This window comes from Gigantopelta aegis, chromosome 12 (assembly GCF_016097555.1).
Source record: "Gigantopelta aegis isolate Gae_Host chromosome 12, Gae_host_genome, whole genome shotgun sequence".
In the NCBI taxonomy this organism is placed as follows: domain Eukaryota; kingdom Metazoa; phylum Mollusca; class Gastropoda; order Neomphalida; family Peltospiridae; genus Gigantopelta; species Gigantopelta aegis.
The window spans coordinates 23,686,662-23,699,161 of record NC_054710.1 but is presented as its reverse complement, the minus strand read 5'-3'; the positions used below and the strand labels follow the sequence as shown (position 1 = coordinate 23,699,161).

General features: G+C 35.6%; 1 long non-coding RNA gene across 1 annotated transcript; it reads right to left on the bottom strand.

The window, feature by feature from the left end:
- Window positions 1-885: 885 nt before the first annotated feature.
- LOC121386743 lies at window positions 886-10,912 on the bottom strand. Its single transcript, XR_005959698.1, has 3 exons — window positions 10,646-10,912; window positions 4,511-5,447; window positions 886-2,571 (listed from the first exon to the last, which is right to left on the bottom strand). It is a non-coding gene; the product is annotated as an uncharacterized LOC121386743 (long non-coding RNA).
- Window positions 10,913-12,500: the final 1,588 nt, after the last annotated feature.

Genomic DNA, 12,500 nt, shown 5'->3' with positions numbered 1-12,500 from the left:
TGTGTTGTTATCATGGACGTCTTCATACACTGAGTTTTCATCATCTCGTCTTATGTCGGAGAATGTTACCTTTAAATCTGCCGATTTGGATCTCATTCTATGACAAATGACAAAAAAAAAAAAATAATAATACAATAAGCATACACGCTACAAGCTGTTCTAGAATCTGTGACTTATTATCAAAACGTACTAGGACAATTTCAGATTTAGATACATGTTGTAAATCTTGATACCTTTACCCAGGGTATTACAACGATCGTTATATTAACAGCTCCAAAAATATGATACATATTGTGTCTCCGAAATTCCCATCATTAATGAAGTGTCCCTTTTATGTTTAATGTAGTCATTACAGCTGTCTACATTTGGTAACATGAGAACAATTTCAGATTTAGCTACATCTTGTGGTATCATTTCCCAGGATATTACAAAGATCACTATATTACTAGTTCTAAAATATGACAAATATTATGTCTTCTCAATTCCCACTATTAATTAAACGTCTATTTCATTTTGAATGTAGTCATTATAATTGAATGCATTCTGTAAGTATAGATACACTGGGAATAAACCTCTAGTCTGTATGGAAGTTGTAGTTGTTTAATCAGAGACATTAAACCCAACAGTTAAAAAGCAGGCTTTCATAATTATCTATCTGCAATATAATGACAAGTGGTTAAGGAATTTTGAATCTATACTGATTGTACTTTTTATGGTGTTGACACAGAATCTGACAGTGATGTTGAAGACAACCTGTAATAGACGCAATATAAGCAATGAGAATACTGACACTGAATATTTATTTTGTTTTCACTTTATTGTATTTTTGCAGACGGTGTTTCCTTACCTAATGATGACAATAACCAAGATAATAACAAGTAGAGCTAACATCGTCGTTGTCACAGCCAAAACAATGGTAACATTTTCTATAACAGTAGATTTCAGTGGTGCAGCTGAAATACATACATAAATATGTGAAACGCACCTGGTTCACAATTCACATTAACAACTGACAATGAACTAATATATATACGAAGATACGGATCTAATTAGTATTAATCTGGAAGAACGAACATATAATCATTTCACCTTTTAATTATAGCATTTGCAGTGAACCAACCAATACTGATTCACTTAACATTCAATTTCTCAGTGGATGTAGCAGGTCGAGTAAGAAAGGAAAAGCCGTATGGACTCGTTGGTATACTGGGTGATGTGTCATGTAATCTCTCAGTTGATAGAGTGTTCGCCTTAGGTGCTCTGATCACAAGATCGACCTCTTCAGAGGAATCATTCAGAGTGGATTACCTCTGAAGGTTTATGCTAAGTCAAAATTACCAAATGTTTAACATTCAATTACCGGTGATTAATAAGTCAATGCCCTCTAGTGGTGTCCGTTCAGTCTTACACAATCAAGTATGTTGTCCTTTTATGGTATCAACCATTTTCCTATTTTTACCAAAAACGTTCATTTTTGTTCATAACGTTTTTATCTACTGTCTTGTTAGCATATCTGAAGTCAATGGGTAGACGTTTTGCACTCTTTGCAACTGTCAGACACAATCTTATTTATAGTGCTCCTTTTTTTCTTTTTTTCTTTTTTGTCCCATAAAATTAATATATGATAACATAATTAGTTGTGTAAGACTGAATCGACTGAGAGTATTTTTACATGCCCCTGTATCACTAAGGTTTCAGACATATTAGTTGTGTAAGACTGAATGGACATTTCGTCGGCGAAATGACAAAAGGCCGTAACTACACTTTTGGCGAGAAATCACTTTTTGGAATTTGCAGAGTTAGAATGTTCATATTCTGCTTTTGTCAAAAGATCGTAGCTATCGGCCTATTAGAAAGTGGTTGACTGTCACATGACAAATAGTCGTATTATAACTGGTCCAAAAAATAAAATGAGAAAACGTCGTATCTACATGTATAGATCTTGCCTCATTCCTTCAACCTGTGTTAAATTCTAGATCAAAATGTCGTAACTGACATCTTCAACGACATTTCAATTGTAAATTGTCGTAACTACATTTGTAGACCTGACACCAGCTATTAAGTAGTTATCACTATTAACTGTTAATATGTTATCACTATTAACTGTTAATATGTTCGCATAATAACGACTATAACAAAATAACGTATTTTTGCTCTCCTGTAAAATTTTGAAAAGTGTAGTTACAAGGTTTTGTCATTTCGCCGACGATTTGATATACTGGCTTGTATTTAACAATAGTGTTAACCATGGTTGCAATCTTTCACTGATTCTCTTTAATATGTGTATCAATGATCCGGTAACTTTAGTAAACGTACTTAATCTGGCCATAAACAAAAATGCATTTTTCTGATGACAGGTTTATTTGCGAAAATGAAGAGGTTGTACACAATTGCTTGTCAAAATGATGTAGCAAAAAACACAGATTAGCGATTGATGTTTAAGTGAATTTTCTGCACACGTTTGTCCATCTTCAGAATATCCATTCAAACACGTACAGGTGTATGATCCATCTGTATTGTTGCAGTTGGCATTGGTACCACACGATGTCTGTACAAGACATTCGTCGATATCTAAATCCAACCGAACATGATTTAAAACAAAACCTGAACTAATTTCCCTTTCCAATAACCAAGCTATTAAATATCATCATACAGTTTTTTTCAAACTTAGATATTCTATGAAATCTCCTCATCGTTATAGTTACAATCATACATTGTATTGCAATATCGTAATTTTTTAAAAGACATTTGGGAAGTATATTTTCTTTAAACAAATGTACCACGCATTCCTACTATCCCCCACTATGGACATTTAGATGGTCGAAATAGTTCAAAGACAACCGGTTGAAAAAGTAAAGTTTGTTTTATTTAACGACGCCGCTAGAGCACATTGATTTTTTATCTTATCATCGGCTATTGGACGTCAAACATATGGTCATTCTGACACTGTTTTTAGAGGAAACCCGCTGTCGCCACATAGGCTACTCTTTTTACGACAGGCAGCAAGGGATCTTTTATTTGCGCTTCCCACAGGCAGGATAGCACAAACCATTGCCTTTGTTGAACCAGTTATGGATCACTGGTCGGTGCAAGTGGTTTACACCTACCCATTGAGCCTTGCGGAGCACTCACTCAAGGTTTGGAGTCGGTATCTGGATTAAAAATCCCATGCCTCGACTGGGATCCGAACCCAGTACCTACCAGCCTGTAGACCGATGGCCTGCCACGACGCCACCGAGGCCGGTCAACCGGTTGAAGGAAAACCATTATCTTATACATGACATCAGTGAATTTGGTTGAATCCAGTAAGAGACATCCAAGTCAAACTCGGCAGTCAAACTGGCAGTGTCTTCAAAAGGTCATGATATCGCAGATGGCTCGTTGTCATTTAACTTTGAACTGTGGCAGGACGTAGCTCGATGCGCGGTCGCTGTGGGATCGATCCCCATCGGTGGGCCAATTGGGATATTTCTCGTTCCAACCAGTGCACCACGACTGGTATATCAAAGGCCGTGGTATGTACTATCCTGTCTGTGGGATGGTGCATATAAAATATCCCTTGCTGCTAATCGGAAAGAGTAGCCCATGAAGTGGAGACGGTGGGTTTCCTCTCTCAATATCTGTGTGGTCCTTAACCATTTGTCTGACGCTATATAACCGTAAATAAAATGTGTTGAGTGCATTGTTAAATAAAACATGTCTTTATTTTCTTTAAGTTTGAACTAATCTGGTGTGCTCATTATATATAGTATATATTATATTGGTAACTAATATGTTTTCTGCAAAAGTTAAGTATTTCCACATCTTTATTGAGCAGCAAATTAAAAGTGCCTATCAAGATTTCACATTGATAATAAATGGTTGACAGTGTACTGTTCTGTTCATCACTAGCGGCCTTATTGTATTGTAATACTGGTAAACGTATACTGATAGACAATGACACAGCGATCAAATTAAGGAACAGAATGTTTATAGCATGGATATCAATGCTTTCCCTAACTTTGTCATCCGTGGCTCTGGTTTTCGAGGTAGGTACGATTGTTTTTGTTTCATATAAATTTTCGAGGTAGGTACCATTGTTTGTTTCATATACATTTGATTTGGCTCCACTTCAAACAATAGTTGGACATAAAATTGTGTATGCATTTGTGCATGTGTATTTGTATAATATATATATATATATATATATATATATATATATATATATATATATATATATATAAATCATGTGATTGCATATCAACCAACGCATGGTTATTTAATAAAGTATTAACTACAGGTATATGCAACTGTATAATTATCTCTGATATATTTGTTAATAATACCCTTGATGCCAAGTCTCTGTTTCAATTTTTACATATCAACCAACGCATGGTTATTTAATAAAGTATTAACTACAGGTATTATGCAACTGTATAATTATCTCTGATATAGTTGTTAATACTATCACTGATGCCAAGTCTCGGTGTCAAGTATACAGTATGTAAAACTCTCATACTGTGTCTGTTACCTGTACATGCCCGTCCATCTCCAGTATATCCATCTCGACAGGTCCATGTATACGATCCATCTGTATTGGTGCAGTTGGCATTGGTGCCACACGATGTCTTTACAAGACACTCGTCGATATCTAAATCCAACGAAACATGATTTAAAACAAAACCTACACTAATTTCCCTTTCCAATAAACAAGTTGTTAAATATACAGTTTTTCCAAACTTAGGTATTGTAACTAATCTCCTAATCGTTATAGTTACACACACACATTGCATTGCGATATCGTAATTTTATGAAAGACATTTGGGAAGTATATTTTCTTTAAACAAATGTACCATGCACCCCTCCCCTCCTCCCTAACTATGGATATTTAAATGGTCGAAATAGTTAAAAGACAATGAGTTATGTTTCTTTATTATTATTATTATTATTATTATTATTATTATTATTATTATTTGTTTGTTTTTTTGTTTTGTTTTGTTTTTTTGTTTTGTTTTTTATTTGGGGTTTTTAACAAAGGATACCATAACGAGACAACCGGAAGTGGTGTATAATTCATCATGAACTGTTATTTTGAATTTGTTACAAGTTGTTAACCTGCATAATGCTACTAACTCAGGACCGTACCCCCTGGGGTTAGGTGAGGGGGCAGTTGCCCCACTGAGAATCGTACTTTTTTTTTTTACTCCACAAAATAGCATCTCGGGGTTTGATTTGTATAGTGTTTCATTTGTTTATAAAGAGTAGTGCACCCCTAGGATTTTGTTCTGGGTACGGCCCTGTAACCGGTTGAAGAAAACCATTATCTTATACATGACATCAGTGAATTTGTTTACATGACCGTCCATCTCCAGTATATCCATCTCGACAGGTCCATGTATACGATCCATCTGTATTGGTGCAGTTGGCATTGGTGCCACACGACGTCTTTACAAGACACTCGTCGATATCTAAATCCAACGAAACATGATTTAAAACAAAACCTACACTAATTTCCCTTTCCAATAAGCAAGCTGTTAAATATACAGTTTTTCCAAACTTATGTATTCTAAGAAATCTCCTCATCGTTATAGTTACACACATACATTGCATTGCGATATCGTAATTTTATGAAAGACATTTGGGAAGCATATTTTCTTTAAACAAATGTACCATGCATCCCTACTATCCCCCCCCCCCCCCCCCCCCAACTGTGGATATTTAAATGGTCGAAATAGTTCAAAGACAATGGCTTGCAACGGCCATGACAAGCGTGAACGTGACAAAAAGTGTCAGTAGCACAGTTCGTACTGTAGTCAAGCACTTCTTCGAATCAAAGAAAACAATGGAGATACCATCCAGATTTCAATATAAATTATGGCAATAGAGGTTCAGAGCATCATGTATGAGTTATGTTTAGTATTATTATTATTATTATTATTATTATTATTATTATTATTATATTATTTGTTTGTTTGTTTGTTGTTGTCGTTTTTTGTTACAAATACCTGAAATGTTAAATGAAAAGTGTGGGGATATCATGATACACGTACAATTTTAACAAAGGATACCATAACGAGACAACCGGAAGTGGTGTATAATTCATCCTGAACAGTTATTTTGAATTTGTTACAAGTTATCAACCTGCATAATGCTACTAGTTTAGGACGGTACCCTTGGGGGGGGGGGGGGGGGGGGGGGGGGAGATGGGAGAGGGCAGTTGCCCCACTGAGAATCTCACTTTTTTTTTTTTTACTCAACAGAATAGTATACACGTCTCAGGGTTTAGTTTGTATAGTGTTTCATTTGTTTATAAAAAGTAGTGCACCCCTTAGGATTTTGATCAGGGTACGGCCCTGTAGCTGGTTGAAGGAAACCACTATCTTCTACATGACATCAGTGAATTTGGTTGGACCTAGTAAGACAAGTCAAATTCGGCAGTTAAACTGGCAGTGTCTTCAAAGGGGCATGATATCGCAAATGGCTCGTTATCAGTTAAGTTTGTGTGCTCATTATGTATAGTGTATATAATGTTTGTAACTAGTATGTTGTTTGTAAAAGTTAAGTATTCCTCACATGGTTTATCGAGTAGCAAATTAAAAGTGCCTGTCAAGACTTCACCTTGATAATAAATGGTTGACAGTTTACTGTTCTATTCTCCACTAGCGGTCTTATTTTATTGTAATACTGGTAAACGTATACTGATAGACAGAATGACACAGCGATCAAATTAAGGAACAGCATGTTTATAGCACGGATACCAACACTTTCCCTAACTTTGTCATCCGTGACTCTGGTTTTCGAGGTAGGTACGATTTTTTTTGTTTCATATAAATTTTATTTGTCTCTACTACAAATAATAGTTGGACATAAATTTATCCATGCATTTGTGCATGTCTACTTCTATAATATAAATAAACCATGTGATTACATATCCACCAATACATGGTTGTTTAACTATACAGTATTAACAACAGGTATTATGCAATTGTATAAGTATCTCTGATATATTTGTTAATACTACTCTTGATGCCAAGTCTCTGTTTCATTTTTTTAAAATTCTTTATTCTTCTTTTTTATTGGCAAATGTACAGTTTATAAAACATAAATTACAAAATACAAGAAACCCCCAAAACAAACACTATACACACAGGCAATTTTTCTAGGAGGTATAACATGAGCTATTTCACAGCAGATCTATTTACACGACTTCTATATATATATATATATATATATATTCTATATATATATATATATTATTATTATTATTATTATTATTATTATAGATACATTAAAAACCAGTTGATTAAATCAACCTTAATAAAAAAGAAAACGAAGAGTAACGAAGAATAATAATATTTATTCACTGGCTTCTAATACCGCGAGAAATAGGCACCATTGTTTAATATGGTCGTTCCCTTGCAAATAATATTTTTTCTGTCATGTAATAATCCTTTACTGGCTAGAAGGCGAGGAAACGATAGTGAGATGTTCGCTACACGAGCATTATATATATATTGTTTTGTTATTAAAATTAAATGATTACGTTGTTGTTTTTTCCTATCGACATAGCCATGGGAATGTCACACGAATATGATATATTTTCTGCACATTTTTGTGAATCATTTATACTGTGCCGTTTTGAACATAATTTATTTTTTGTGGAAATTGCTATAACCTTTTTGTCTTTGTAGTGTGTTCTAAAGCAATATATACCACTTGCGTGGCACGTTGGAACGGTGCTTTGCCTATGCCAGAATACAGGGCATTGTTATACATGCCGTCACATTGAATGTTGATCATGTTGGATTGTGTACCCCTGACTGTGTTAATTACTTTAAGTTCCTCCCGTTTGGCATACACGTCTTCTTGATTTACTTGTGTGATTGTGTCAGTTACTTTATTGCTATTTTTCTGACAGCCCTTATGTGAAGGTGGTGGAATATTTAAGCAGGTACACAGCAACCGAAAATTGGTCGTACTTATTGGCATTTTTGTGAGGCCTACTTGTACTGTGACACTAGGTTGTGCTTGTCATCTGCCCCTGCCCCTCCGTGTGTGTGTCTGTGTTTCTGTGTAGAGATTAAATGTTGGTGACTTGTACATGCATGATGTGCAGTGGACTTGCTGGCGGGTGCAGACACCTATTTGCTCTTCTGTGGCAAAGTTGAATTCTAGTCGACCTGAATTGCAGTTGGGAACGGCACGGGCATGTTCTCTCCAAGCCCTGTTCATCATGTCTTCCAGCTTGCCCATGTGAATCAGCCTATAGGAGTCTGCCTCAGGCCTGTTAATCAAATGCACCCTCATTTAACTTCAGTGTAAGTAACCACTGTTACTGTATTCCCTACACTTTTATGCATTTATTCTTATGTAGTTTTTCATGAAGAGTATCTCCCCTTACACTGTAGTGTGCATTTTGTATAGTGCAACATTCCTACTCTTTGATGTTTTATCATAGTTCGATACTTGCAGATGTAAATTTCATGCAGAGAAATGTTAAGCCCGAGAAACCTCAGCGATTTATTCTTAGGCCAGATAACGTAGTCTGTGTAGTAATTTTAGTTAACTTTTGGTGAAAATAGCCCTCAAAGGGTTTTAATATGCTACATGTATGTTCAGTGAGTGATTTTATTTGCTGTAATCAATGTGTCATGCAGTGGTAATTGTTTACCTTGCACCAGCGGGAGCCACAGAACACAGTTCCAGCTGTGTTGGGGTATTCCACAGTCCACGCAAAAGCCAACAGGAATCTGCAGCCTGAACTTGTGTCACCTGTACACCATGAGCACTGGTATGTAAGACCCTTTCAGTCATTGACTTTGTAAGTCTGACTGTCTCTCTCACTTTTGATGTGGTCCACCCCCTTGTGACTGGTTTTCCGTTCGTGTGGTATGAAACATGTTCTTTCTTGAAACCAAATTGTAATGATTTTTTCACTGCTGGCATTGTAATAAATGCGTAATGGTTTGCTTAAAACTATCATGATTGTCAGTCTGATTTCAGAAATTAAATGACAAACTTTGCTGGTGCATGGATAGTAATGTTAAATGAAGGCAATTTTTGTTCATGTGTTGATACAGGCAAACACATTTTTACACCCACCCCCCCCCCCCCCCCCACCACCAAATTAGTCAGATTTCGTAATGTCAACACCTTGTCACTTCATTTTTGACTCATTCTCCCTGTGTACATTGTACACTTTGCCACGATGGACATTAGTCTTTGACTGCTTCCAGTGATTAACTGGGTACTAGTTACAGCTGCCTCATCAGTCGTTTGGTCACTAATTGGGTGTGACTCTGATGTTATGAGGATTATTTTCGTGATTTCTGTGGTTAACTCAGTACATAGCATCTCCATGTAAAGTTCTTCTAGTGTGGGGTATTCTGAATAGCTCAGTTTGGAGTATGTACCCTATGCAGTATACAAACCCACATGGGTGTTATATTATTCAGCTGTGCTACATACCAGACAAGGATAAAATATGATGTACCTAATTCCCATTTTATTATGCTGTGGATCCATTTTGGTAGGTACTATTGAAGACGCTGCTTTGTAGTTCCACTTACTCTGCTGGCTGTATCATTTCATACTGGGGTACACAAGAAGATAACCTTCTCAAAAATATGTGATTGGACACTTTTTGAAATTTAAACTTTTTCAATATAGGTTCAAATGTACCAATCATGTGATTGTCAGGTCAGAGTTCGAAGTGCACCGTCAAATGTTTAAGGAGTCAACCATGAATATGGCTGTGATTGGTGGATATATGTGACACTGGTTATTTGTGCAAAAACTATGACAAATGCACCATCAGTTCGACATGTTTTATTACCTGAATAATTATTACACTAGTGACATTTTGTACTTGTCAATAACTGGGGTGGCAATACAAATTTCTACTGGCATTTTGTGCGGACCAGACGGTGGGTACCGTACACTTCCTGTAAGTGCTTAAAACGATACGTGACAGTAGAGTTTCTTCGAATAATTATGAATGGGAGGAACCACACTGTCAGTGTATATACTGACCCGGTGGTTTGAAACGTTGCTTCTGTTTGTTTTATTAAGAATTGTTACTATGGTCGTCAATAGGAATTCAGTTGGTCTAATGGAACCTCCAAATATTATCTAGCTGTTTATTAAGTGTTATACCTAGAACCTCAAATATTTTGTTCACACCAATCTAGACTTAGCTGTTTGCACATTTCCACCATGGTATTCGCAAGAGGACCTAATCCAAAAGTTTTAGTTTTTTCTTTATTTATTTTCAATCCCGATATGTCTCTAAAAATATCTAATGTACGAATTTCATTTCTAAGAGAGAACGAAGATCCATCTAAATACAATTTAGTGTCATCGGCAAATTGTTCAATATATTCAAGACCCCCTATATCAATTCCTTTAAGAAGAGGATTTGTTCGAACAAGAATTCCAACAATTTCTACACTTAATATAAATAAATATGGCGAAAGGGGGTCTCCTTGCCAACAGCCTCTTTCGATGTTGAAAGGTTCCGAGAGATGTCCGTTTTGTAAAATGTGTGTCGTTGCATTATTGTAAAAAGTAGATACCCATTTTCGAATTGATGGACAGAAAAAAAAAAATTAAAAAAAGGGAAAAAGTCTCCGTTTCAAGTGTAAAACTCTCATACAGTGTCTGCTACCTGTACATGACCGTCCATCTCCAGTATATCCATCTCGACAGGTACATGTATACGATCCCGGTGTATCCGTGTAGTCAGCGTGGACATCGCATAAACCCTTTCCAGTCTGACATTCGTGCGTGTCTACAAAACAAAAAACTCGTGTTGAAACAGTTATTTCTTATACAAATAAAGGTATATCAACTAATCAGCTAACAACCCCACCCCCCCGCCCGAAAAAAACAACAACAACAAACAAAAAACAAAAACAAAAACAAAAAACCAACAACAAAAAAACCAACAAAAAAAAACAAAAACAACAACAACAAAGAAACAAACAAAAACAATAACAAACAAACAAACAACAACAAACAACAACAACAAACCCAAACAAACAACCAAACAAACAAAACAACCCACAACAAAAACAAAACAAAAACAAATCCACAAAGAACAAAAAAAAACAAAAAAACAACAACAACATCGTAGTAATATTATATGTAAAAAATGCATTTGTCATATTTTTATATAAGAGCGTGCGTCTGAGAAGTAAAAGTTATGGAGTCGAGTTTTAGTCTATTTTAGAGGGCATTTCACCATTTCAGTCACAGACTCAGGTTTCACTCAATTGTAACTTTATCCAAATCTGTTACAGGTTTGCAGATTAACTAAACTTAGTGTTAATTTTCAAGGGCTGAAAGTAGTGTCTGTCCCTTTAATATGTTTTGCGATAAAATATTACCATTTACTTTTTTTTTTTATTAAAATATGGAAACATGTATCTAATTCTATCTGTTCATAATTATCATCATTTGATTTTAGTATTTATAATATAACAATAAATTATATGGGAAAAGTAAGTATGATACAGATCTGGATAATTTGATGTAAAATGGTGGATGTGTCCTGGTCTCACCTAAACGGTGGCGACATAAGGAACCTGGACCCAATTTCACAAAACATTGTAAGTCTAGTTTTACACGTAAACGTAACTCAACGACTACAACACAAGTCCTTTTACGATCATAGTACAACAAATATTTAATATAGTATTAAGTACACATATTTCATTTCCGTTTGTCATTAAACTGTTCCATCTTCCGTAATGATGTACTTTTCTGCATAAAGTATATGCCAAACACGTATAAACGTATGTGTGATATAACTGCTAGTCGCAGACGTAAACTTACGATGTTTTAGTGAAATTGGCCCCTGTATACCTTCCATTTATCGTACAGCAATGTTCCGCTAGTAATACATCAAACAGTAATTCACCGAGTGAAAATTCGACGTGCACCTAACGTTTAATTCCACATATAATGATTCACCATACGACCGGTAAATGCATGCAATTTAATTTGAAATAGTGTCAATGCATCAGCTACAGTTGTACTAGAAACGAAAGAAAGAAAGAACATATTTTATTTAACGACGCACTCAACACATTTTATTTATGGTTATGTGATGTCGGATATATCGTTGAGGACCACACATATATTGAGAGAGGAAACCCACTGTCACCACTTCATGGGCTACTCTTTTCGAGTAGCAGCAAGCGATATTTTATATCCACCATCCCTCAGACAGGGTAGTACATACGTTTCCCCGACTATAACCTTTAAGGGGAAACGAACGTGATTTTATTTTAACTGTTGTGTGCAAAAGGAGAGATCAGTCATTATATTGACTGTTCTGTGCAAAAGGGAGAGATCGGCCATTATATTAAGTGTTCTGTGCAAAAGGAGAGATAAGTCATTATATTAACTGTTCTGTGTAAAAGGAGAGATCAGTCATTATATTAACTGTTCTGTGTAAAAAGAGAGAACCTTGGCAGCAATTGTTCAAACAAATTGTAGAAATTCATGTATAAACTTAT